This window comes from Sabethes cyaneus, chromosome 3 (assembly GCF_943734655.1).
Source record: "Sabethes cyaneus chromosome 3, idSabCyanKW18_F2, whole genome shotgun sequence".
In the NCBI taxonomy this organism is placed as follows: domain Eukaryota; kingdom Metazoa; phylum Arthropoda; class Insecta; order Diptera; family Culicidae; genus Sabethes; species Sabethes cyaneus.
In genome coordinates, this window is record NC_071355.1 from 244,689,599 (window position 1) to 244,711,273 (window position 21,675).

At 41.2% G+C, this 21,675-nt stretch overlaps 2 protein-coding genes across 3 annotated transcripts in view; one reads left to right on the forward strand and one right to left on the reverse strand.

The window, feature by feature from the left end:
- Positions 1-11,067, reverse strand: part of LOC128741730 (nuclear hormone receptor FTZ-F1 beta) — a 76,251-nt gene extending 65,184 nt beyond the window's left edge. For both annotated transcript variants that reach the window (XM_053837724.1, XM_053837720.1), the window contains exon 1: positions 9,787-11,067. The gene's annotated coding sequence lies outside the window, so the exon portion shown is untranslated. The remainder of the gene's footprint in view (positions 1-9,786) is intronic.
- A 9,358-nt stretch (positions 11,068-20,425) lies between these two features.
- LOC128743759 (klarsicht protein) overlaps positions 20,426-21,675 on the forward strand; it is a 505,034-nt gene continuing 503,784 nt past the window's right edge. The window contains exon 1 of the mRNA XM_053840420.1: positions 20,426-21,012. The gene's annotated coding sequence lies outside the window, so the exon portion shown is untranslated. The remainder of the gene's footprint in view (positions 21,013-21,675) is intronic.

Sequence of the window (21,675 nt, forward strand, 5' to 3'; positions counted from 1 at the left end):
CACTTATTAGCGCATTTCTCATGTGAATTTCTAGTTCCACAAGCAGCCGAGCAAGCCAGCCAGAAGTCGTAGGCTACGGCTTTGCTTGCGAGCGTGTCTCAAACAGGAGAACTAGCCAAACCAGCAGCCAGCAGCAGCCAGAACCAAACCGAACACAGGGAGTGCCGATGTTCAATGCAACCGACATTTTTTCCACAATTTTTCAGATCTCCATTTTTAGCGGAGGTTGACTGGCTGGCTGGCTGGCACTGGTACTGGGCTGGCAGGCACACATCGAGAGGCACACAGCAGAACTCTGCTACCAGAATTGCCAGTCGATTCGATTGGGCAACCAAAAGTTGTAAAGCAAATTGGTACAAGACTGGAAAAAATACAGAACCGGGTCTCTAGCTTGCGCGGTTGGGTGAAAGGATGCGAAGGGGTATGGCGAAACAAGCAAACCTCCTGCTGCTGTTAGTGTGCTAGGAAATGTTCTAAGTACGGGGAACATCATTCGGCGTTTGTTTCAAATAGAAGTAATCAGAAACAGGATGGAAATTTAACTGGAACTTTAAATTGTCTATTAGCAGTAGTACAACATACGTTTTCCATGGATTACATCCGTCGTTTTGAAAAAATCACATATGTGTTTTGCTATTACTGTACAGAGAATTTTGCTACGTTTTTCTTCGATTATGTTGGCTTTTGAAAATTTGTTCGATCAGACCGCTTAAAAATGCCAACAGAATGTGTTTGGAGTGAAAAAGTAAAGGGAAGAACTGAACCTCATAAGAAGAAAGGAATCGGACGAAGGTGCAGTTGATCGGAAAACAAGTGGTAAGAAACAATTTGAAAGTTCCAGGAAACTATGCTACGATTAAACGAAAGTAAACATTTCAAAGTTATTTGCGAATGTTAAACGATCTATTATGAAATGGGCTCTAAATTCTATCATCTCACTATCGCAGATGAATAATGAACATAATTTATCAGTTTACAAAAAATTAGTTCATTAGTTATTGCACATCAGCCATCGATCTAAAATGAGGAGCACAGTAAAATCTTGGTGATTTTGCATGTTTATTTCACAAATTATCTCAATTGTATTTTATTCAGTTTTTAATGACTTTCAAGTTTATTTTTCCACCAGATTATATTTTCTGATAGAAAAAAAAAAATCAATTTGGATGCGATCGATGGATCTACGGATTATTGCCTAAATTTACGACAAGCTTCCAAAATACCTCTCTACTCGCAATTCCGAACGGGTACCTACTGGTTTCGATTGGATTTAGCACGTCTGATAAACTTAACCCAAATCAGCCCAACGATGCCACATGACACATTACTTGTTACCATAAAATAAAAACAAATTGATAATTCCATCATTTGGTAACACTTTTTCGATCGAAAATAGATATAGTTTGACAAAAAATATCGCACTAAATATTTGAGCTTTGTACCGTGAACGCACGTAATTCCGATCAGCTCCTAATTCCGACCACTCAAGCTCAACCAAAGTGGTCGATCAAAAGATTGGATTAAAAACTATAGTTAATGAGAATCTACATGATCAAAGCTTGCCCTTGAACTATGAATTTTGATTCAAAAATCGGCTGCTTTGGTTGAGTGATCGGAATTACCTGCATTCACGGTACATCGATGCAATAACATCTCAAGGTTGAAAATTGGTCTGATTTGCAGGGTATTTCTGGGCTGATTCGGGTTGATTTGCCATTCATATCTTACTCGATTAACTTGTCACGTACCGTTCTGATTCAAACTTAGAACAGTCTCAAACTTCGAACACTTAGAATAAAATGCTCGTTAGTATCGATAATATGATAAAATATTATGCTTATTATATAGGGTATGTTGCTGCTTCGTCGTAATTACCTATTCCCGACCTATCCAACACACATTATTAAAAATATCAGCGATTTTTATGGCACACAATGCAAAATTAGTTATTCCCTAATATTTTAGTTTGTTGACTCGCGATACGCGATCAATCAAAGTGAGCTGAGATTTATTTAAATGCCAATTTTCATTAAAGAATTCCTAGCAGCCAAATTTCCTACGTTTTTTCGTGCGACGAAGAAGAAAATGTCGACTAATCGTTTTAATTTCCGTCATTCATAAAATGAAAATAACGTGATTTTTAGTTCGGACGATGAAAAATTTTGATGGACGGATTTTAAAACGGTACGACGAATTTAAGATATAAAGTCAGTTGTGTAATTAGAAAAAAATACTTTAATAATCGCTTTTTACTGAATTCAAATGGCACGGATCGGAAGGCAAGTGTGTTTGAGTCAAATCAGCAGCAGAACTTTTGGAGTATTCATTAAATCTACCTAAGAAATGATGAAAATTAGAGTGGCTTTCCTTACTACGACGGGAATTAGAAATAAACCCTACCACCGTGTTCGTTACAATGTCCTCTATCCGGTGGTATATAACAAGCATAATAATTTATCATATTAGCGATATTAACGCCAAAGCGCTCTACTGTGACTGTGACCAATTTTTTATCGTTTACTTCCTATAACAGATACCTATAATCATTCTGAGCAAACTGATGCAGTCTATTTTGACCTAACAGCAGCATTCGATAGCATTAACCACAAGATTGCCATAGCCAAACTGGAAAAGCCAGGATTTGGCGGCAGAGTTATCAGTTGGTTGCGTTCGTATCTCACTGACCGTCGGCTAGTAGTGAAAATTGGTGATAATTATTCTGATGAATTTTCTGCTCCATCTGGAATTCCCCAAGGCAGCCACCTAGGACCGTTGATATTCCTTCTATGTGAATTTTAAATATAAATTTGAAATATAAACCATTGGCATCCGAATAGATTTATACTTCCCAGCGATTAAAACAACTCCATTTGCAATGCTACTTTGTTCCACGTTTGGAGACAAGAAAGTAGGCATTACCCGTGCTCCATTGTGCTATAAAAGTATTTAGGCTACTTTTTTGTGCTGCCATTCTGGACTTTAGCAAAGAAAAACAACGGGAAGCACAGGTATTCGGTGTAGAAATCAAAAATTTTGCACTTATCCAGTTTCGCATTTCAACACCACATTCAAATCAACATAGCTTCTCATTGGTAAAATATGATTTTTAGCCACACAAGTGTTCTATTAGCCTAGGTTAAATCACGGACAAGAAAATAAAAGAGAAGCAAACTTTCGAGCGCTCGACGTCCCACAAGAATTTTTTTGAAATGCAAGTTTTCGTCGAAGGTGGAACGAAATTTAGCCTAGAAATGACCATGACAGATAGTAATGAGTCAGCACCTGATTTCCAAGAAGTTAAACAAAGAATCGGGTTGCTGAAGATCAACCAGGCTTGCTTTGGCTCGAGCAGGCAATGATATGGACTGAAAAGATTTGCTCCATAACCTTGGGAGCATGCATTCGGTAGTGCTCCGGCTGAAGATGAAAGATGAAACTAAACTGACGCTCATCCTGGGACAGAGTATAGCAGCAAAGCACTACAAAAGCAAAACAACTCGTCGATTATCGCACAGAAGGTAACATCTAACTCAGAGAGAGCAAATCGACCAAATCGGACCATTTTACTCTCCGACAGATCTTGCAGAAATGTCGGGAATACAAAGTACAAGCCACGGCAGCATACAATACAGTCTCTCGACTGTATCCTGTAACTGTGACCAGCTATGGCAGATAATGCACGAACACGGTTTTCCGTACAAACTGATGCGACTAATTAGAGCTACGTTGGATTGAGTGACGCGTTACGGGTACATATCGAGGACACCCTCGAGTCCCTTTGAGACGCGGCGGGGGTTGAGCCAAGGTGAGGGCATCGGACGAGCGGACTTCGAAACGAGTAATAAGGAGATCTAGCGACTTCGCATTCTTCGCCTCTCATTCAGCAACTGCTATTTCTACTTCGTGAAGGAATCAACTGGGTTACGTGTAGCCAAAGGAAGATGGAGTAACCAACCGTAACGGAGAGTCCTTTTGAGTTTCTAAGGAGGAGGAGCATGATAGGAGCGGCTCAAAACAACGTCTGAGCTGTATGCTAGAAGCGGCCAATCATCGTCTTCGTACCACTGTGGGACTCTAAACAGTGCTGTACACGATAGTCCACCGGCAAGATTGAGAATTGGTGTCGCAGATCGCAGAGCCGTTACCATCCTAACATATCAAGTGCGCTGAAAGCGTTCAACTGTAAGTGTACGTTCAGGGATGGCCATACTACATACGGAAGCTGCAGCAATACACACTCACGAGTGAAGTACAACTTTCATATTGAAAGGCTAGTTATAGAAACGAGTGATTGGGTGGTAGAAGATTAACCCTTGAGTTCTATGCAAGCTAAGAATCAAGGACCGGTTCAATATAACCATCATCAACGTGTACAGCACTTAATTGGAGCATAAATAAAACCTCCACCAAAAACATGGCATCAAATTCGTCAATTTCAATGTCCACGTCGGCCAGGAGGAGAAATTCGTACATCAGCCAACTCATCGACTTTTTCGCCTCCAAGATCATAGCCGTACGTAATACCTTCTTCCACCACGAATCCCTACACAAGTACACCTGAAAGTCGCCAAATCAGACAGAAACGAAGAACGGCCACGTTCTGATTGACTACCGGCACTTCTCAGACATCATTGACGTCAGATTCTATAGAAGCACTAACGTTGACATGGACCACTCTCTGGTAAGGGTAAGGTGCGCTTTGGGAACAACGCTGTGCGAGATTTAGTGTTTACCGAAATTTAACGAAATCGCAGAAAATTTACCTTAAATTTTATGGTAGAGCTCTATTAAACTACATTTAAATTAGGGGTAAATTTCGTTCATTTTCATTTACCGTCGGTAAAGGCGAAATTTCGCATAACCTTGGTTGGGAACAGCATTCGGCATCGACACCGGCCTCGGTAAAATCCCACGCGGGTTACGCAGCCTAAAGTCGCCAAAATTTTCGCACATTTACTCGAAACTATGCTGCCGAAAGCTGAACAAAACCATTGAAACACCATTAAAACTACGAGGCAGAGAACATCCTCGACCACGTGGAATGAAATCAGTGAAACGACTGATATAATAATAATTTTAGGAGGATGATGGATAAGCAAAATGATGCACGAAACTTGGAAAAGCACAGGTTGAAGAAGATGCAGCGAAATCAAATCTTTCAAGAGAAAAGCGCTGCTTAGAGGAGTAGGCGGAGTTTGCAGAGTTGAAGTAGCTGCGTCGTTCTCAAGAAACGCACAAGTTTCATCAGAAACTCAACACTTTCTGTAAAAGCTGTACTGCGAGCCGAAATTTGTTTGGCCAAGAAAGGTAGAATCATGATGGACAATTGTGAAGTGAACAAAAAATGGGAAGAGCACTTAGTCGATGACAAGCTGGACTGTGAGTACTATCGTGCGATCAGCTTTCTCAATGCCACCTACAAAGTGCTGTCCGAAATCGTTTTCCGGTGAAAATTTAACAAGCCGTAGGTGAACGGTCAACAACAGATCAGATATTTAATCTGCGGCAGATCCTCCAAAAATGCCAAGTAAAAGTTCGCACGCACCATTTATTCGTTGACTTCAAAGCTGCATTTGATACCATCGACCGAAAAGAACTATGGTAATTCATGGACGAGAACGGTTTCGACGGGAAGTTGATCAAAAGGATTAAATCTGAGATGGTATACAGTACTGTGTGAGGATTTCAGGTGAATTTTCCACTTCATTCGAATCTTACCGAGAAATTTGTTAGTATAATGGTGTGCAACTTCGTCTGTTTTGCGGATGACATGACATTGACATGGATGACACGGGTGGTGACGACTAAACAGTACACAAGACTAGTAACACGCAAAACAGGGAAGATTGTTTTAAAAGTAATTGTGTCTAAACCAAAGTACGAGGCTGGCCGGCGGAACCGAGCCTCATAGTTAGTGTAACGAAAATTTGTCTACCCTAAACTTTCTCAGTGTTTTACCTCATGGACATTGAACTATTAAGTTTATAGGATCTAAAACCATCGAGAAAGGTAAAAATATCATCGCTCCATGATAAAATGAATCACTCTGAACAATCTCAAAACTGACATTTAACTCTTTAAATTACCTGCTCCTAAAACAGGTCGAAACTGTGACTCAGACAAGCCCCCGATTGGATCCCCGAAAGCCGAGTTTACAAACGGAAATGGTCGAAATATCTCACACTTTAGACAATGGCCACCCGCATTCGCGATTGTCCGTCAGCTGTCCCACCAAAAACCAAACTGTTCGACAACAGGATTTGCTCGTCGGCCCGTCGAATCGTTTAAAGGAATGACTAATTATTGACTTTAACGATCGAAATGACTCAAGTTTACCAGAGCGGTTAACCATCTGCCACCGACGATATATGGCACCGATCATGTGCTTCTAAGTGGAACATCCTAGAGACCTGCTGCGGCAGTGCTTCGATAGATCTTTACCGCAACACAACCGTCACAACCGTCGTCGTCCTCATCTGAAGCTGCTGCTGGTGGCTGATTCGGCGGAATCTCGTTTCATCGGCTCGACGGTAACGGGTGACTGATTGTCCAGCTATCCTGCGGAACGCTGATGAGTCATGATTCATGCGATGCGGTTCAGCTGTCCGTATCATCTGGCCCGGTGTGACTTGCGTTCCAACATGCCTACGGAGCTGGTCGGTCGGTCGGATGGTCGGTGTGCAGTGTCAGGTTATTACCGTGGCCGTGTTGAAGAATGAAAAAAAAAACGAACGGAACGGTAGCTGTGGCCCTGGTGAAATACACACAAAAAAAATTGATGGATCTGCGAGTGGAACAACAGCGTATGTACGTGCGATCCAAACTGAGCTAGACCGGCTGCAAAAGATCGCCGGGCGGCCTTGGGCCGCTTCTAAACGGAACAGTGCACTGAAGAAGATGTCAATTAAGCACTGTGAAAGGGCATTGAATTTTCAGGCATGGTTAAACATGTTTTATCAAGTTGTTAACGAGAAATTTGGACTAAAATAATCTTTGTCTAGACGTCATAAAATTAGAGAAAAAAAACTAATTCAATTTATAATATTTCAGTCCTTGATACTTCACACAGTCGACCTGCCTGTCATTCTAAAAATCACACGTCCAACCTGTCTACAAGTCAATATGTATACTTTCTAAACCTGTCCACTCAAAGGTCACATCTTCCGATCGCACCGGTGGTGCGCATAGGCAATTAGCTCTCCTTCCCCGATGTCTCCAACTTTACGACTTAACGACATGCTGCTCTTCGCTTTTCAAATGCATTTCGTCGCCTATCAAAAGGCTCCAGCTCGAGCACAAGTGGCCTTTTGCGCAAACAAACTTACAGTCACACATACACACACTCACACAGTCCCGAGCCCTGTGCTGTGCGGTGCGGGACAAGAACAAGTTCTCCTCCAGCCAGCTCCGTCGCAGAGAGCACCAATAAGCAGTCCATCCATTCTCGATCGATCGACAGCTCCACTTGGCACGAACCGGATCACCTCCACGCCTCCTCGTTGACTTCCTTGTGATTGGATGTCGAGCCCAGCAGCGACAACAACGACGACGACGACGGCATCGACGAGAAAAGAGGTCACGACTGGAATCAATCAAACTGTGGCCTGACACTTGCCTGAACCTGGATCTCAGCGTAGTTCAAGGAGGTGGCTTGATAGGTCTCTGATTGAAAGGACCGTTAGCCACACAGAAAAAATGGAACAGATCATCTGATTGTTTGACACGACTGGCTCCTTGCTTGCTCAAGGTCTTCAAGAGGTTGACAAGCAGTTCCAAGAAACAAACATCTGCGTTACCCTCCTCAGCGTGTATGAATATTCAAATTCATTTCCGAATGATTTTGGTGGTTCGCTAAAATAGAAAACTAATTTATTCAGTTCTCGAAAAGCGATTCCAGTCTTCCCACCCGACTCGAGCGGCTCTCAGAGCCGCCGCAATCAAAGGTGCGCGTTCCGTTCCGAAAGTGGTCAACGCAGCAACAGAATGGTACATCGATATCGAACCGTGAATCAGGCAGCAAACCATGGTTGGACGACGCAAAAGAGCCAAATCAAAGAAGGTGACGATCATCCTCGGGGCGAGCTTTCCAAAAGAACGGAAGAACCATAAGAAGAAAACGGCAAATATGGCGTGCGGGAACAAACAACCGAGGTGGAGACAAAAGAGAAGATCCACGCAACCAACACAAAGGCGCCAGCAACAACAGCAAACATGTGGGGATAAGCCACAGCCACACGAACACACACGTGCATGGGCCGCCCGAACAGGGCCGTACCGAGCGAGCCAACCAGCGCAGCGCAGCGCAGAGCGGTTAGGGGGGGAACACGGGCGGGCAGGGTCCCGACGACGCTCACGCACACTTTCGCGAAGGTCATCTTTTCGTTTCCTCTTTTTCACACACGACCGACCAGCAGCAGCAGCGGCGAAGCACGATAGCGGATCCGTTCCCCACGTCCTTCAGCCGAACCTGTGTGTAAGTGTTCGAGGCCGTGCGATCTTTTGTTCGCTCGTCTTCCACCTTCTTTTTCTTCGCGTCTTTCCTCGCACCGCACCGCGATCGCTCGCTAGTGCCAACCATCGACACGATAGCGCGAGCAAAGTCGGGCGATGCCGACGACCCTATTTTGGTTTGACGACATTTCAATGACCTTGAACTTTGGCGAATCTGCCTGTTTATTCAAACTTCCTTCACACACTGAAGCAGCAACAGCAGCAATAAACACAACAACTCGCCAGGGTAGAAAATCTATAAAAAGATGAATCACATCAAACCCGCCTGGTAGCATGATTATCAATAATAATTTCAGCCGATGATGTACAAGTAGGCGGTTGTTTTTCCGTCGAGGTGTAGGACTGATTTCCGAAGAAGCGATTACGGGGCATACAACCTAGGCACGGCTATCAATCCAAGTAAACATCGGAACGAACAGCCCGCAACGGGCGACAAAGCGAAAAATATTAAAGAACACAAAAAAACGGAAAGGAAGCACACAAACAAAGTCGGCTGGGTAAAAAATAAACAGCACAGAACGCGCAAAAGACCTTGAAGGACTTTGGCTAATGATTCTTATAAGACGAGAACAAAAAAAGAAATATAACGCCAAGCTCACGAAAATTATACCGACGATGTGCTCGAGCTCGTATGAATGCGTCGCCGTCGTCGTCGTCGTCGTTGGGGAGAAGCGTGAGCCCGCGAGTAAGTAGCGGAATAATAAACTACACTCGGGTTAAATACGTGTTAGATTAACGAAAAAAAAATCTGCCAGAATCATCAGGTGGCGTATGGCTGAGCGATTTTTTGCTGTGCGTTCTTTTGTTTGCCGCACAGGAATCGAAGACTATCATGGTTGATGATGCAAATCGCAAAATGTTCGCTGAAGGCCGTCCAGCGCGTGCGGGAAGGATGTTTTTGTGCTACCCTATAAATCAATCGCAGTTTTTTTTGTATTAAATAACAATAGTCATTATTGGTTTAGATAAAATCAAACTTGTAACGTTTTCAGAACGATAAACTAGTTAAGCATGAGGTGCATTTTTCTAACAAAGACGATGCATCGATGTTTTTACGCAATATTAAAATTTAAAACCTTGATAAATCTGGCGAAAATTTCGCAAACTTTAAAGCTTTTAACACCAGCAAAACCTTTAATCGCGAGTTCAACCCATTTGCCATGTGGCTGTGGCGAAATCCGAACCTGCAGTCTCTATGAAAGTATTAAGCAGCAAGCCATGGATACAAGCGAAAATATATATGAAAAAAAAAACGAGTCAACTCTTTCAACTCACTTCTGGTCCCAAAGGTTCCAACTTTTATCCGACGTTTCTGTGCTTTCCGCTGCTTCACGTATTTCACCTCACATTCGGACGCCAGAGTTTATTGACACTAGCCGTCGTCGTCGACGATTGCTGTTACTCGTACACCATTACAGACGCATAATCGCAGCGCAGCGGGCAGCACGGAGCACTCTGCTGCAAGAGCAGCACACACAGGTAAGAACGAACGACGAGAGTATCAAACGAGAGCAAAGAAAATAAAAACACACAAGCCCGTCGTGTCGTTTATGCTGCCCTCTCTCTCCCACTCTCTTTTTGCATTCTCTTTTTTTTTGTATTATTACAGTCGCGTTCTTTCACACATCTACACAATTTTGCACAACACTGGACTCGTTTGCACCGTGAATCAAAGAAGGCTGTTTTGGGGGCCACTCACTCTTTAGCCCGATTCTTGCGTTGGTTTGCTTTGTGAGCCGCGACCTCCACAGGATGGTCTCTATCTCATTTCTATGTTTCTTCCATCCACAACACCTTTCCGTTTGTTGCTACTGTTGTTGCCGTTTCTCTGGCTATTGATATTATTCTCCAAAGTCGTCGCGTTTCACCTTCTTTTTCTTCTTCTTCTTCTCGATCGTATTGCTCCGCCAGCGACCACCGTTTATGTATTGGTACCGAACGAAGGAATCGAAATCGGTTCGAGGTGAACGAAGAAAAAATCTGCACTTTTACACGGTTTAAATCACCGATTTCAGTCCGCCACTCACCCCAACAATCACCAAAACCGAAACTTAACAATATAAATTTCACTTCCACGTTTCGTTTGCATTCGGCTGCAGGCGGCAGTAAATTCTACCCACATGTGCATGTTGCCCTTTTCCGCATTGATAGCCAGCACAAACGCGTCTAGCTTTCACGTTATTCCTCTTATCGCGCAATCAACGTCAAGGTCGAACGGAAACAAAGGTGTAAATAAATGTTAATTCTGCATCAACACAAAATCACACAATGAAAAACAACAAAGACAGGCAGCAGGTCAATCGAAGCAATCGAACCAAAACAACGGTGAAAATAAAACCTTTTTTTTCTTTCTTCTTTTCTTCCTTTCCGTCCGACTTTTTCTCCTTCGCAGGTCGTCGATGTCGACAGAACTCTCCAACTTTTATGGTCCAACTCGAATGCTACTCTCCTTTCCTTTCCCAAAACACTCCGTCCATCCAGCAGCAGCAGCAGCGGGAATCGGTGAGTACATCAGAATGTGCTGTGTGCGCGAACGGGGAACAGAAGAACGGAAGATAAAACCTAGAAACGCGTTCACTCTCGCTGCCGACTCGAACTGAACTCGTTTCATTCGCACGAGGAGCACTGGACTGAACCTAAAACGGGCTGGCTGGCTGGCTGACTGACTGGCCGAAACCATCGAAGCGACACCATCGGACAACGAACGAACGAATGAACGAACCGGACGACGGCAGAACAGAAGCAGAAGACGAATGAACTTTCACGAAGCGGTCTTCCATGCGGGGGAACGGCACAGATGGATTATGTGTTGGTCGAAGAAAGAGATGGCTGCACGAGCGAACGTCAAGTGTCGTTGACATGTTGCGCAGGTGTGCACCAAGAGTAGTGCTGGGCGACAGATGTCGCCCCACTATGAAATTTTATGTTTTAATTTGGCAGTTGGTAAAGAAAAGTATTGCAAAAATATTCAAAATATGTTTTTCTTATTAACCTTTTAAGGGTGGAAATTTCACGACAGCGCTTTTTTTTCGATTCATGAATATGGACGAAACACCTAATTTTTCTGAATATTCATTTTATTTTACTTTCATATTTCAAGCACGAAGCTTTATAGACCAAGCAGAAAAAAACCGCGTAAATTCCTAAATTAGCGTTAAAAGCAACTTCAGTGTATTTATTTCTAGCTTATCAATATCCAGTCTTTAAATGATGATATATATAAATTTTGGCACTTATTGGCACTTTTTGTGAGAAAAAACACAAGTTTCCGAAATTTTCGACATTTAACATGATTTGCCTCGCCCAAGAGGAACTTTGACTTCACGTAACTGCTGCTTTCGTTTTTTACAGCAATGCAGAAAACTACCCTTCCTTCTAGTTTGTCATGTGCATTTTTTCATGTTTTATTTATATTTCTCAGGACCTGCAAAATTCTCTGTCTGGGGATTTTTCCGAGACAATACTATATAATTTCCCAATCGAAGGTTGTCTCTTTTTTTGAGTCAGTCATCTTCATGAACATCGTTGATGGCCCGTACATATCTGCATCCTAGCATACTCAACGTCGTCTTACCAGATAGAGAAAAAATTGCTTCTTGCTGTTCATTATACATGACAATTAAATATATTGGAGTTTTTCAGAACATACCAAACTTTTTAATTCATCTATGGTCTTACCGAATCATATACTTCGTGTCACCGAATAATTGAAAAAAAATTTTGAAAAATAGTTTAAATCCATTGGAAACTGCAGATTGTCTGGAGCAAACAATTTATCGTAAACCCACAAATATAATCTAAATACCAGAAAAAAGTTGTGGACCTGATAATCTACTTTTGTGCTTTTCAACTGAATACTGAGAATACTGAAGATACCCAAATTGTTTAAAAATTGCAATAGTAATACCTGTTTTTGAAGCTGGGGTGAATCTGACCCTTTCAAATACTATTCTATTTCTACACCCTCCATAATAAAAAAAACTTTTGGTAAAAAATTAGTCAATTTTTTAATAAATTCAACGTCTTGTATAAATTTCAGTACGGGAAGGAAATGTTGCCGCACCTCCAAAGCGATAGTTGAGCTTGTTGACTTCTTACTAAATAAAATAGACAATACGTGTATCGTCGCAAGTCTTTTTATTGATTTGGAAAAGGTTTTCGATACCTTAAATTACGACATTCTCTTGCAGAAACTGGAAAGTTGTGGAATACGGGCAGAAATTTGTGGTATTCAAAGATGCCAATGGCTCTTTAAGATCTATAAGTAATAGACTACCAAAAGGAAGCAATAATGAACCACTTCTATTTCTTATATACATAAATGATATAGGAAACATACCACTTAATGGACCTGCTAAATTATTCACTGATCGTACTGCATTTTTTGATCCAAATTATGATGTTTCATCTATTGTGCCATCCATAAACAGTGATTTACAAGTACTTACGAGATATAAAAAGCAAATTTGCTTTCATTAAATTTATCAAAGACCTAATGCATGCGGTTTTCTATTGACCAAGGAAACTGAAAGTCTGAAAGCCCTACAAACACTACAAAATAGATGCCTCAAAATAATCTACAACCTACCGCGGTTATGGGCTGGTGAACGGCTGAATAGCTTTAGCCTCTTGTACAGCAACTCTTATCCCCACCTCCTCGTGGTACTAGTCGGAATACGAGTAACCTTGGCGCAGATCGGGTAATCAACCCCGGTGGAAACTAAGGTCGTGTACATCCAAGGAAGGAGAGACTGTGTTATCTTGGCACCTAAGATGATAGCCCCATCACGATACTCGGTAGTGTGGTCCTAGTAAGAACTGAAGACCAACAAATCTACTGGTGAGAATAGCCTACTGGCAGAGCCAAGAAACTCTGGTAACTGTTCTACACCGGGTTATTTCCAAGATTTGGGAGGAACAGAAGCTACCGGAGGAATGGATGGAAGGAGTGGTTTGTCCCATCTACAAAAAGCGTGACCGGTTCGGCATGCACGCCAAGGTACTTTCCCAGATTCTGTCACCGATAGCACAAGGTTTTTTTTAAGAGTGAATAAAGACTGGAAGCCACAGTAAGCATTTTTTATATACTAGGGTAGTCGCTCCATTAGTTGCGCAGCTAAGCACAATCTAATTTCTTTTTTCTTGTTTATTGAGGTATATGCTTAAATTAATGATTGTGGGGTATAAATTTATCAAACACAAATATTGCTTTAATTTTAAAAGGCGTAGTCTATCTAATAATACTCATAAGAACTTGTTTTATATAATGAACATAACTGTTTTATTTAAAACTAGCTGACCCGACAAACTTCGTATTGCCACAAATTAACCTGTGTTGTACATAAATCATGAATCTGGGATGATCTTTGTCACAATCTCGAGTTTTGCAAGCCCCCCAGTGGGCGGCGCTTCCGACGGCGGGTCACCGGCAACACTCGCGACTGTCTCGTCCTGAATGATCTAGTGTTACTATAGATAGTTTTTGTGATCTTGTATTGACTAATGTTTTATGGAAGAGTCTCGAATTTCTCGAGTTCGATTAGTTTTTGAGTTTCGCAAAAATTTCTGTTTTATTTGTATGAGAGTCCATATCCCTCTACCACAGGGGTGAGAGGTCTCTAACTATCGTAAAATAAATTCAAGACTCCAAAATCTCCCACACGCCAAATTTGGTTCCATTTGCTTGATTAGTTCTCGAGTTATAAGGAAATTTGAATTTCATTTGTATGGGAGCCCCCCTCTTAAAAGGGGAAGGGGTCGTAATTCACCATAGAAAAAATTTCTGCCAAAACTCCCACATGCCAAATTTAGTTCCATTTGATTGATTAGTTCTCGAGATAAGAGGACATTTGCACTTCATTTGTATTGAAGCCCACCCTCTTAATGGGAGATGGGCCATAACTCGCTTTCTAAAGAAGAGAGGGGTCTCAATTCACCATTGAAAAAAATCTTGCCTCCAAAACCACTTACATGTTAAATTTGACTCCATTTGCTTGATTAGTTCTCGAGTTATGAGGAAATTTGTTTATCATTTGTATAGGAGCCCCCCCTCCTAAAGTGGGGAGGGGTCGCAATTCATCATAGAAAAAATTTTTGTCTCCAAAAACACCCACGTGCCAAATTTGGTTCCATTTGCTTGATTAGTTCTCGAGTCATGAGGAAATTTGTATTTCGTTTGTTCGGGAGCCCCCCCTCTTAAAGTGGGGAGGGGTCCTAATTCACCATAGAAAATATTCTTGCCCTCGAAAACTTTCACATGCCAAATTTTGTTCCATTTGCTTGATTAATTCTCGAGTTATGAGGAAATTTGTATGGAAGCCCCCCCCTCTTAAAGGGGAGAGGAGTCATAATTCCCCTTATAAAGAGGGGAGGGGTCTCAATTTACCATAGAATAAATTCTTGTCACCGAAAACACCCACATGCCAAATTTTGTTCTATTTGCTTGATTAGTTCTCGAGTTATGCAGAAATTTGTGTTTCATTTGTATGGGAGCCCCCTCTCTTAGTGGGGGGAGGGTTCTCTAACCATCACTAAAACCTTTCCTCGCCCCAAAAACCTCTACATGCAAATTTTCACGCCGATTGGTTCAGTAGTTTTCGATTCTATAAGGAACATACGGACAGACAGACAGACAGACAGACAGAAATTCTTTTTTATAGGTTTAGATGCTACGGTGACGAAAATATGCATTAATAATGAATAGTAGCACAACTATTGGTACTACCACAACTATTGGATCAACTACCCTAGTTATTTTGACTGGTTTTGGTAGAAATACCGTAAACGCACCTAGTTTGCGTGGCGCATAGTGCCTAATTCTGTGCACCCCACATTTCAGTCAAAACTTCCAAATTGCTGCAAATTTAAATCCTAATTAACACAGCTTGGAAAATATGTGTAGGGTAGATGATCCTTTAGTTGCGCCACTAAGCACAATATACCTTCATTTTGCTTGTTTATTGAGGTATATGCTTCAATTAATGCTTGTGGGATATACATTTATCAAATACAAGGTATACAAGGTTAATCGCATGACTGACGCAACCGACTTTACGAAAGTTAGGAGGAGGCGGAGGAAGAAAATAGAAAAGTATAAAAATAGAGCTATAAGTGCTGTTTTCTAAACTTTTGCCAATGTTTCTTTAGAAACTGCTTAGCGCTCTATGCAGCGAACTTAAGGCAACATTGAGTTCGGTTAATTACAAGTAAAGCTGCTTAGCAAGCTATAGATCCATAGACATAAAGCTTGTTAACCTTCCTTAGACACCATTATCCGAACTCTAAGTTACTTTAAATTTGTATGTTGAACTTTCAAGCTGCATGTTGGACTTTCAAGTTGCTATAGATATTAACGGTACTTTAATGAGAATGAAGTTCGGTTTACAAATGTAGTGTCTGGTTGTTCAGCAAGAAAGTTCTGCGGAACTAAATTTGAACCAAATATAAACGTTCAAGTTTGTTTCTTAAGTGAAATTCGAACTTTTGGTTGCTTGGGTATATGTCACAAGGCAAGACAATTGCTTTCGTTGTACGAGAAGCTTTATAAAGAAAATAATGAATTTTCCGATTCAATTATATTGTACCAACAGTTGCGCTAATGTTTCCTACATTAAGTTTGATATTCCTTTAATTGTTATTCCATATACATTGCTAGGTTGCTAAGTGAAAGAACATCGTAGCAAAACTATAGATGAGCGCCTGTAGTTGTGCGCTCCAACTGCGCGTTAGATTTTGGAAAATTAAATGGTGTAGTCTAACTAGCAATGCTTCTAAAAACCTGTTTCATATAATGAATGTAATTGTTTTATCTAAAATGCTACGGTGACGAAAATATGCATTAATAATGAATAGTAGCACAACTATTGGTACTACCACAACTACTGGATCAACTACCCTACATAGATCTGTTTATTTGAGAATGCTATGATTTTAATGAAAATATGAAGTGCGCAGAATTAGGAACCACCAGCAGGATTGCGTTTATGGTAGGTACATCGTACATTGTACATGTATTTTCAAACAAATCTAGTGTTAATTGTAATTAGAGAATATTGAGTTTAAAACTACCTGTTTGCTGAACTTTCTAATTTTTTGTGGTTTTTGTGAATGAACGTTTGAAATCACATAAACCCTTCCTCCCCGTGTTCCAAAACTGACCTGTTTTTCAAAGTGCCCACCCCCTGTTCGACGAACGGCTTTCTGGAATGGCGCCATGTTTTGTTTTCCTTAATCACCGGTGTTTCAGGTAGGCGTACTTGCGATGTGCGCTAAAACAACACTCCCTCGTTCATTATTGAACGAACGATCGGACGTCTACCTTCGTGGCTGATTCGGAATCATCGGAATGGAATCGCGGGACGGGAGAGAGAGTCCGCTCCATTCATGCCTCCAACGAACGGCCATGTGTGTGTTGCATAATGCAACATTGCTCTGTGTGCGGTGCGGTTCGGAATGGAGAGCTTTCATGCAAAGGTGCCAGTTTTAAATATTGTAAAATTATTGCTTTCGTGCCGTGTCAAGTCTTGTGCTCTTTAAACCTGTTATTGTTTTGCACATGTGTTTAATGTGTTTTGTTAAGCAAATTAGTAAGGCCATTGCAAATCATATTCGAAGTTTTTGTCACCCCCCATTAGAAATTGGCTTGAAAAATCGGGGGGCAAAAAATAATTTGTAGGATATGAGTCAAATTTTTTTTATAAAATCAATTGTCTGTGGGCTATACAGTCTGAAAAACTCGAAAAATGAGTCTCCGTGTTGAATTAACGCTTCTAGCACGAAACAGAACTGGAAATTCAAACAATGGAATTTCCGAAAATCGCCCAAAAAACTTTTCCTTCGTTTTTGTATTTTATCATACATTTTTGCATAAAAAATAATAACGTTTATATTGTAAGCAAGAATAGATTCGGTTTTCACGTTTAAACCTGAAATAAAAAGTCTTAAAATCCATGTTTTTTTTGCTCGATTAAAAAATGCACTTTGTTTTTTTTTCGCCCCCCCCCCCCCTTCAGTGGCCGAACACCGGAAGGACAAAAACTTTATAAAATATGTGTAATGGCCTAAATAGAGGAAAAGTTTATATCTTGTTAGTTGACATATTTTGCTACAAATACCAAAGATAAATCTTTTATTATTTGTGTTTTATGTACACTGAAGTCGCTTTTTACGCGGTGTTTTTACGCGAATTTCGGAATTTACGCGGTTTTTTACGCGAATTTCGGAATTAACGCGGTTTTTTGTTCGCGAATTTCGGAATTTACGCGGTATTTTACGCGTTTTTTGGAATTTACGCGGATGTGCTCAAGACGTCTATTTTTTCGCGTAGTGTTGAAATCCATAAAGTTTTTTTACGCGAAATTTTGGTTTTTTTTTTTCGCAAATTTTGGAACTTACGCGATTTTTTTCATGCGAATTTCGCGAACTTACGCGGTTTTTTTACGCGATTTTCGGAATTTTCGCGGTTTTTTACGTGAATTTCGGAATTTACGCGATTTTCGGAATTTACGCGGTTTTTTACGCGAATTTCAGAATTTACGCGCTTTTTTAACGTGATTTTCGGAATTTATGCGGTTTTTTACGAGGTTTTGATTTACGCGGGACGTATCCTTCGCCTAAAAAGCGACTTGAGTGTATTTAATTCAAACTTTTAAAGTCGAGGTCAGACTGTATGGCGAATTACAGTGGGATTTCGAATTTGGCACGGTTCGATTTTGGCATGGTTCGATTTTGGCAACACAAGATATTTCACATCCATAAATATGCTTAAATATCAATCAGTTTCCGCATACATCCTTTAAATGACGAAAAAATGATGCCCTCAGTATGTTCATGAAAAAAAGTTATGTGGTTTCGAACAACAATATTTTTTTTTTGCCGTAGGACTACGACTTACCGCAGCCGGACCGCAAAGGACGGATAGCTCTTGGCGGACTTTTTAAACATAAAATGGTTGCAATCGTTGATTAATGAAATTTAGTCAATTTCTGAAGCATTTATATTAGATTTTTTCACATCAAAAAAGGGTTTCGATTTTGGCAACATAGGTGACACGCATTTGTTGCCAAATTCAAAATCCTACTGTATCACATTTTATTGTTGCAAAATTAGTGAAAATGTGATAGAAAAAATATGGGACCCTCATCATCCCATCCTCACCATAAATGCCACATTTTTCGTGGCAATGCTCTGCCATTTGACAATACGGCCTATTTTGAAACAGTTACAGAGACTATAGATTACAGAGACGACAAGGCGCTAAGTTTTAAATCGAAGCGGTGAGTACCATTATGAATAAACGTAACTCTCCGCTTTGATTCAGCATTTAGCGCTTTGGGGTAGCCATCTAACAGGCCTAGAAGTTCGACGCTGGTTTAATAAGCCAGTCATCGCACGTTTGAATCTCTACTAAGAGAGGCGGTAACCTGTAGGAATCAATAGGATAGTAGCACTAGCCCCGTAATAGTTCCATACTCTAGAGCAGATGGCTGCGAAATTTGTCGAATAAAACCATAAGGTCAAGTTCCGTAAACGGAATGTAGCACCAAGACTTTGACTTTGACTATGTGGTAGTCATCTTCTCTTTTAGGTGGCTTGCCGTCCTAAGACAAAGTTTGTTGAACAAAGTTTCTCCATGTAACTCGGTGGAGGACTACCGCTCTCCATTTCCTCGGACACCGAGTACTCTCCGCCAGATCTCGCTCCACCTGGTCTAACCATCTTGCTCGCTGCGTCTGGTCGTCTTGTTCCTACCAGATTTGAGGCGAACACCATCTTTGCAGGGTAGTTGTCCGGCATTCTTGCAACATGTCCTGCCCATCGTATCCGTCCAGCTTTAGCCACCTTCTGGATACTGGGTTCGCCATACAGCTGTGCGAGTTCGTGGTTCATCCTCCGCCTCCATACTCTGTTCTCTTGTACACCGCCGCAGATCGTTCTTAGCACGCGTCGTTCGAAAACTCCGAGCACTCGCAGGCGCAGGACTATTGCAGTTTTCTGGGAAAATTGGGAGCGTTAAATTTTTTAAACATTGTTTCCTTTATTAGTCAATCAATTGGTTGGTGTCGGACCGAACCAAGTGACTATGCTTGAGCTTGAGTAAAAAAAATCATAAAAATCTGGTACTTTTCGTACGGATATGTACATATACGAAAATTAAGTTACATTCCCAATGATTAAATTTGCGGGTATTTAAGTTCGATTTGATGCAACGTTCACGAAAGATTAGGAAGCTTGGTTTCAAAGTTAAGTATGGCAACTATGCTGAAAGCTCGTGCTGCAACGGCGCTACAACCTACAACTACACTACTTCGGCTGAATACATACTTATTGTTTTTGACGTTCGATTCGAACTAGACGAACATTATTTTACATTACTCTACGACATGTCTTTTCATTAATGAAATTCTATTGTGTAAAGAATAGGGTTGTACTTCTGCAAACGAAAAGAGTGATTATTACAGATTGTCAATCCGGCACTATGATTGTTGTTAGTTGAAAATAAACCGACACAGCTACGCAACTTTGTTAGCAAATAACTTTTAGGTAATTTTTCTGGCGTTCAAATAAACCGTTATTCGTTGTATCAGAAAAACAAAAACATTTGGTTTGACACTTGCTGTTGTCAATCCACCCTCTCTCCACCCTGCGGACGGGTGGCCTTTCGTTAAGTTCGGAACACATCGACCGTGCACACACACCCTCGCACGAAACCGTTCCAGCAAAGTGAGTATTTTTCGTACTTTATTTGCTTGCTTCTGCCAGAGCAAGTGCTTTTAAGCACACCGGTGTGTGCGTGTATTATTGCAGCACACGTACGGGTACGGTAAACGCGAGCGATCACTGCTCTTTCGTTCGGTTCGGTCCATCATCCGTCCATCGGATACTAGTTTAGTTGAGTTGTGAGTGGTGAAGCAGCAACAACACGGGGAAGAAATTTCGTAACTCTTTGAAAGCGCGTTTGCGGTTTACGGTTTTCCTCCTCCGTCGTGTCCGATTGTTCGATGAAGAAGACTGTGGCTGCTGCCTTTTGAGACGTGTTTCAGGTTTCACAGTGCGTTTAATTTTTGCTTAGAATAATCCGTGTAAAACTGAGTACGACAGCCGTCGGATCTTAAGTGCAAGAACGTCATCATCTCGCGGTAGTGAATTTGATATGCCCTGAATAATTGTGCGGATTTTCACCGAATCGTTCCAAAGTTCAGAGACGTAAAGTGTTTCCGTTCGAACGGTTTGATTGTGTACGTGTGTGCGAAATATTCTCGACTCATTATTATTGTTGCTGTTGCTAGTAGTGCTACTTGTACCATCACGGTCGGATATTATTTGTTCCGGAAGAATTTCTGCAAATTGCAAACCTATCATCGTCCGTACGGGAAGTGTTTACTGGCAGAATCTAACCAAGGATAAACGAGCTGAATTTGCAAGTGGATCAATTGTGACAGCCGATTGCCGCAATCCAGTCATCGCCATCGATTTATTACTGAGGAATAACAGCAATTGAATGTAATAATGCCTTTTTTTATTGTTTTTCAATTTGTCTAACAGCAAGACTTTTGTTTCGAGTTTCCTACTTTAAATTGCTAATCAGGTTGCATGAGATTTCGATTAGTGAAGTAATCAAGGTTGGCCTTGACCGGCCAATTACCATTAATTTTGCCTTTGTTTCGTTATCAGTTAACTAGTTTATGCGTTTATGCATTGTCGTGACATTTTTAACAAAAAAAAAGTTCTTAGCAAGAGTGTCCACGACGGTCGACATGGATAAATTTATGCATGCCAAGTTAGAATAGTGTTCGTGTTGGTGCATTTCTGTTTTGTTTCACGCCACGTGAAGAAGAAGGCAAAGAATCAATCTATGAAAGAGAGAAGTAAATAAGCTTGCAATGGCTTTTAGTTGAAGTCAGACTGTGGAGTGGAAGAAAAAGAAGTGCTTGCCTTTACCGTGTGTAAGTGTGTGCTGCGTGGTGTGATGCGATGGTGGTGCTGCTGCTGCTTATTGTGGTTGTTCCACGGGGCCGCCGAACACACGGTGTTCAAGTCTGAAAGATCGTGAGGTCAAAGTTGGTCCCGGACAAGTTTCTGGCTGGAAACAATCGAAACTTGGGCTAAGCTTTTATTTGGCGGCGAATGATTGCCAAAAATAGCCAGCCTACTTGGATTGCATAA